The 7419-nt window shown below is 44.5% G+C and overlaps 1 pseudogene; it reads left to right on the top strand.

Moving 5' to 3' along the window:
* Positions 1-7419, top strand: part of LOC106595263 (glutamate receptor ionotropic, NMDA 2A-like) — a 257219-nt pseudogene that overhangs the window by 208786 nt on the left and 41014 nt on the right.

Below are 7419 nucleotides of genomic sequence, written 5' to 3'. Positions count from 1 at the left end.
TACAGTGATTCAGTACACAGTACTGTGAGTCAGCACAGTGCAGTACAGTATAGTACAGTACAGTATAGTACAGTACAGTGAGTCAGTACAGTACAGTGAGTCAGTACAGTGCAGTACAGTACAGTACAGTACAGTACAGTAAAGTACAGTACAGTATAGTACAGTACAGTGAGTCAGTACAGTACAGTGAGTCAGTACAGTGCAGTACAGTGAGTCAGTACAGTGAGCCAGTACAGTACAGTACAGTACAGTACAGTACAGTACAGTACAGTACAGTACAGTACAGTACAGTGAGTCAGTACAGTGAGTCAGTACAGTGCAGTACAGTGAGTCAGTAAAGTACAGTACTGTGCAGCACAGTGAGTCAGTACATTACAGTGTCAGTATAGTACAGTGAGTCAGTACAGTATGTCAGTACATTACAATGAGTCAGTACATTACAGTGAGTCAGTATATTACAGTGTTAGTACAGTACAGTGAGTCAGTACAGTGAGTCAGTACAGTACACCGAGTCAGTACATTAGAGTGAGTCAGTACATTACAGTGAGTCAGTACATTACAGTGAGTCAGTACAGTGAGTCAGCACAGTACAGTGTCAGTACATTACCATGACAGTACAGTGAGTCAGTACAGTACTGAGAGTCAGTACAGTACAGTATAGTACAGTACAGTACAGTACAGTGAGTCAGTACAATGAGTCAGTACAGTGAGTCAGTACAGTACTGTGAGTCAGACCAGTACAGTACAGTACAGTGAGTCAGTACAGTACAGTACAGTACAGTACAGTACAGTACAGTGAGTCAGTACAGTGAGTCAGTACAGTGAGTCAGTACAGTACTGTGAGTCAGACCAGTACAGTACAGTGCTCCCATAATACAGTACAGAATATTACATTTAATAATACAGTAATATGTTACACTTTGCCTATCAATCTCCTGAGGACAGTGTGGTCAGAAATGTGTGTAACAGCTAGCTACCTGCTATCTGTCTGTTCTGCTCCTGTGGAGAGCGAGGACCATTTATTAAATAAACAGGTGTTAGATCAGTCTCTCTGGGCCGGGGACTGGGGATGCTAGGAAGAGGAGGAAAGGAGAGAGGAGGTGAGAGAGGAGGGAGGAGAGGAAGGGGAAGAAAGGAGAGAGGAGGTTAGAGAGGAGGAGAGGAGTGAGGTAGAGGGGAAGGGAGGACAGGAAGAGGAGGATAGGATGAGGAGGAGTGAGGAGGAGGGAAGGGAGGATAGGACGAGGAGGAGAGGAGAGAGGAGGTGAGAGAGGAGGAGGGAAGGGAGGATAGGACGAGGAGGAGGAGGAGTGAGGAGGAGGGAAGGGAGGATAGGAAGCTATATACAGTATATACACCATGGGACATATTAGACAGACATGGCTAAAGCAGAAGCATCATGGAGACAGACAGACCTATTCTGTTACTGTAGCATCATGGAGACAGACAGACCTATTCTGTTACTGTAGCATCATGGAAACAGACAGACCTATTCTGTTACTGTAGCATCATGGAGACAGACAGACCTATTCTGTTACTGTAGCATCATGGAGACAGACAGACCTATTCTGTTACTGTAGCATCATGGAGACAGACAGACCTATTCTGTTACTGTAGCATCATGGAGACAGACAGACCTATTCTGTTACTGTAGCATCATGGAAACAGACAGACCTATTCTGTTACTGTAGCATCATGGAGACAGACCTATTCTGTTACTGTAGCATCATGGAGACAGACAGACCTATTCTGCTACTGTAGCATCATGGAGACAGACAGACCTATTCTGTTACTGTAGCATCATGGAGACAGACAGACCTATTCTGTTACTGTAGCATCATGGAGACAGACAGACCTATTCTGTTACTGTAGCATCATGGGGACAGACAGACCTATTCTGTTACTGTAGCATCATGGAGACAGACAGACCTATTCTGTTACTGTAGCATCATGGAGACAGACCTATTCTGCTACTGTAGCATCATGGAGACAGACAGACCTATTCTGTTACTGTAGCATCATGGAGACAGACAGACCTATTCTGTTACTGTAGCATCATGGAGACAGACAGACCTATTCTGTTACTGTAGCATCATGGAAACAGACAGACCTATTCTGTTACTGTAGCATCATGGAGACAGACAGACCTATTCTGTTACTGTAGCATCATGGAGACAGACAGACCTATTCTGCTACTGTAGCATCATGGAGACAGACAGACCTATTCTGTTACTGTAGCATCATGGAAACAGACAGACCTATTCTGTTACTGTAGCATCATGGAGACAGACAGACCTATTCTGTTACTGTAGCATCATGGAGACAGACAGACCTATTCTGTTACTGTAGCATCATGGAGACAGACAGACCTATTCTGTTACTGTAGCATCATGGAGACAGACAGACCTATTCTGTTACTGTAGCATCATGGAGACAGACAGACCTATTCTGTTACTGTAGCATCATGGAGACAGACAGACCTATTCTGCTACTGTAGCATCATGGGGACAGACAGACCTATTCTGTTACAGCAGCATTTCAAGGGCCATTCTCAGCTGTGTGAGGTAGAGTTGAACCTTCCTTACTGTTTCAGTTATCACATGGAGATCAAATCTCTCTCTGTCTCTCTCTCTCCCTCTATCTCTCTCCCTCTATCTCTGTCTCTCTCTCTCCCTCTATCTCTGTCTCTCTCTCTTCTCCCTCTCTCCCTCTATCTCTCTCTCTCTTCTCTCCTCCCTCTCTCCCTCTTTCCCTCTATCTCTGTCTCTCTCTATCTCTGTCTCTCTCTCTCCCTCTGTCTCTCTCTCTCTTCTCTTCTCCCTCTATCTCCCTCTATCTCTGTCTCTCTCTCCCTCTATCTCTCTCTCTCTTCTCTTCTCCCTCTATCTCTGTCTCTCTCTCTCCTCTTCTCCCTCTCTTCCTCCATCTCTGTCTCTCTCTTTCCATTCACGGCTTTGGTGTATCACGTTTCACCTGTCCAGTTCTACTGTGTCTGCTAAAGATTCTGATTCCATGACATCAGAGGATTTCTGAAGTCGTCAGCCAATGACACATGCCCATTTTAACAGGTTATACAATTCAGCCAATGACACATGCCCACCCCGCTCCTCCGCTCTCTCCACTGGCTTCCAGTTGAAGCTCGCATCCGCTACAAGACCATGGTGATTGCCTACGGAGCTGTGAAGGGAACGGCACCTCCGTACCTTCAGGCTCTGATCAGGCCCTACACCCAAACAAGGGCACTGCGTTCATCCACCTCTGGCCTGCTGGCCTCCCTACCTCTGAGGAAGCACAGTTCCCGCTCAGCCCAGTCAAAACGGTTCGCTGCTCTGGCACCCCAATGGTGGAACAAGCTCCCTCACGACGCCAGGACAGCGGAGTCAATCACCACCTTCCGGAGACACCTGAAACCCCACCTCTTTAAGGAATACCTGGGATAGGATAAAGTAATCCTTCTAACACCCCCCCTTAAAAGATTTAGATGCACTTTTGTAAAGTGGTTGTTCCACTGGATATCATAAGGTGAATGCACCAATTTGTAAGTCGCTCTGGATAAGAGCGTCTGCTAAATGACTTAAATGTAAATGTAATTTTAACAGGTTATACAATTCAGCTAATGGTAGATTTCCATATAAAAAGGGTTTTAACCAATGCGGTTCTCAAGCCAATGACGTGTCCATGTTGGGGGGGTGGGGGGGGGGGTTCTGAAATCTTCAGCCAATGACGTGTCCATGTTGGGGGGGGTTCTGAAATCTTCAGCCAATGACGTGTCCATGTTGGGGGGGTTCTGAAATCTTCAGCCAATGACGTGTCCATGTTGGGGGGGTTCTGAAATCTTCAGCCAATGACGTGTCCATGTTGGGGGGATTCTGAAATCTTCAGCCAATGAAAGATGTTTATATAAAAAGGGTAGTAAAGTTTCAGCCAATCACAGATGTCATTCTTGTTGTTTCCACAGTAACACTACAGAGGCGGGCGGGACCTACATTAAAAAGTGCTGTAAAGGATTCTGCATCGACATCCTGAAGAAGATCGCCAAGTACGTGAAGTTCACCTACGATCTCTACCTGGTTACCAACGGTAAACATGGCAAGAAGATCAACAACGTGTGGAACGGGATGGTGGGAGAGGTGAGTGATTATTATTATTATTAATAATATGTTATAATATCATAGAGCTGAGTATTAGTTTACTCTGTCCTGTCTCATAGTTATAACAACATCATAGTTTACGCAGTGGAGTGAGTATCATTTTACTGTGTTTAGCTAATGGCTAAAGGCTAGTCTCAGCAAAACACTGTAGCATCATTTTACTCTGTTTAGCTAATGGCTAAAGGCTAGTCTCAGCAATATACTGTAGCATCATTTTACTGTGTTTAGCTAATGGCTAAAGGCTAGTCTCAGCAATACACTGTAGCATCATTTTACTGTGTTTAGCTAATGGCTAAAGGCTAGTCTCCGCAATAAACTGTAGCGTCATTTTACTGTGTTTAGCTAATGGCTAAAGGCTAGTCTCAGCAAAACACTGTAGCATCATTTTACTGTGTTTAGCTAATGGCTAAAGGCTAGTCTCAGCAAAACACTGTAGCATCATTTTACTGTGTTTAGCTAATGGCTAAAGGCTAGTCTCAGCAAAACACTGTAGCATCATTTTACTGTGTTTAGCTAATGGCTAAAGGCTAGTCTCAGCAAAACACTGTAGCATCATTTTACTGTGTTTAGCTAATGGCTAAAGGCTAGTCTCAGCAAAACACTGTAGCATCATTTTACTGTGTCTAGCTAATGGCTAAAGGCTAGTCTTAGCAAAACACTGTAGCATCATTTTACTGTGTTTAGCTAATGGCTAAAGGCTGGTCTCAGCAAAACACTGTAGCATCATTTTACTGTGTCTAGCTAATGGCTAAAGGCTAGTCTCAGCAATATACTGTAGCATCATTTTACTGTGTTTAGCTAATGGCTAAAGGTAGACTCAGCAAAACACTGTAGCATCATTTTACTGTGTGTGCAGCTGTAGCGCAGCTAATATCAGCAACTAGTTGATTAACCCAATTTTTTTCCCCCCCCTTCACTCCATCTCTCTCCGTCTCTCTCACCCACCCACCCTCCACTTCCCCCCCCCCCCTCACTCCTCTCAACCTATACTCTTTCTCCTTCCCTCATCCTTCCCTCCCTTCCTTCCTTCCTTCCTTCCTTCCTTCCTTCCTTCCTTCCTTCCTTCCTTCCTTCCTTCCTTCCTTTCCTTCCTTCCTTCCTTCCTTCCTTCCTTCCTTCCATCCATCCCATCCTCCCTCCTCCTCCTCTATCCTTCCCTACATCCCCCCCTCCCAGGTGGTCTATAAGAAAGCTGTCATGGCCGTCGGCTCTCTGACGATGAGGAAGGCGTTCTGAGGTCATCGATTTCTCCGTCCCGTTCGTGAAAACTGGAATAAGTGTCATGGTTTCCCGTAGCGGAACCTCCGCCTCCTTTCTTGGTAACCCGTCGCGTGTTTTGGGGATTTGGGTTGTCTGTGTTGACAGTTTGTGTTGTTCCACTACCTGACAGATTGTGTTGTTCCACCTGACAGATTTGTTCCACCTGACAGATTGTGTTATTCCACCTGACAGATTGTGTTATTCCACCACCTGACAGATTGTGTTATTCCACCTGACAGATTGTGTTATTCCACCTGACAGATTGTGTTGTTCCACTACCTGACAGATTGTGTTGTTCCACTACCTGACAGATTGTGTTGTTCCACCTGACAGATTGTGTTGTTCCACCTGACAGATTGTGTTATTCCACTACCTGACAGATTGTGTTATTCCACCTGACAGATTGTGTTATTCCACCTGACAGATTGTGTTGTTCCACTACCAGACAGATTGTGTTATTCCACCACCTGACAGATTGTGTTATTCCACCACCTGACAGATTGTGTTATTCCACTACCAGACAGATTGTGTTATTCCACTACCTGACAGATTGTGTTATTCCACTACCTGACAGATTGTGTTATTCCACCTGACAGATTGTGTTATTCCACCACCTGACAGATTGTGTTATTCCACTACCAGACAGATTGTGTTATTCCACTACCTGACAGATTGTGTTATTCCACTACCTGACAGATTGTGTTATTCCACCTGACAGATTGTGTTATTCCACCTGACAGATTGTGTTATTCCACCTGACAGATTGTGTTATTCCACCTGACAGATTGTGTTGTTCCACTACCTGACAGATTGTGTTGTTCCACCTGACAGATTGTGTTATTCCACTACCTGACAGATTGTGTTATTCCACTACCTGACAGATTGTGTTGTTCCACCTGACAGATTGTGTTATTCCACTACCTGACAGATTGTGTTGTTCCACCTGACAGATTGTGTTATTCCACTACCTGACAGATTGTGTTATTCCACCTGACAGATTGTGTTATTCCACCTGACAGATTGTGTTGTTCCACCTGACAGATTGTGTTATTCCACTACCTGACAGATTGTGTTATTCCACCTGACAGATTGTGTTATTCCACCTGACAGATTGTGTTGTTCCACTACCAGACAGATTGTGTTATTCCACCACCTGACAGATTGTGTTATTCCACCACCTGACAGATTGTGTTATTCCACTACCAGACAGATTGTGTTATTCCACTACCTGACAGATTGTGTTATTCCACTACCTGACAGATTGTGTTATTCCACCTGACAGATTGTGTTATTCCACCACCTGACAGATTGTGTTATTCCACTACCAGACAGATTGTGTTATTCCACTACCTGACAGATTGTGTTATTCCACTACCTGACAGATTGTGTTATTCCACCTGACAGATTGTGTTATTCCACCTGACAGATTGTGTTATTCCACCTGACAGATTGTGTTATTCCACCTGACAGATTGTGTTGTTCCACTAACTGACAGATTGTGTTGTTCCACCTGACAGATTGTGTTATTCCACTACCTGACAGATTGTGTTATTCCACTACCTGACAGATTGTGTTGTTCCACCTGACAGATTGTGTTATTCCACTACCTGACAGATTGTGTTGTTCCACCTGACAGATTGTGTTATTCCACTACCTGACAGATTGTGTTATTCCACCTGACAGATTGTGTTGTTCCACCACCTGACAGATTGTGTTGTTCCACTACATGACAGATTGTGTTATTCCACCTGACAGATTGTGTTGTTCCACCTGACAGATTGTGTTATTCCACCTGACAGATTGTGTTATTCCACCACCTGACAGATTGTGTTATTCCACCTGACAGATTGTGTGTTCCACTACCTGACAGATTGTGTTGTTCCACTACCTGACAGATTGTGTTGTTCCACCTGACAGATTGTGTTGTTCCACCTGACAGATTGTGTTATTCCACCTGACAGATTGTGTTGTTCCACCTGACAGATTGTGTTGTTCCACCTGACAGATT

This window comes from Salmo salar, chromosome ssa03, assembly GCF_905237065.1.
Source record: "Salmo salar chromosome ssa03, Ssal_v3.1, whole genome shotgun sequence".
NCBI classification, from domain to species: Eukaryota; Metazoa; Chordata; class Actinopteri; order Salmoniformes; family Salmonidae; genus Salmo; species Salmo salar.
This window is presented reverse-complemented; position numbering and strand designations above follow the sequence as displayed.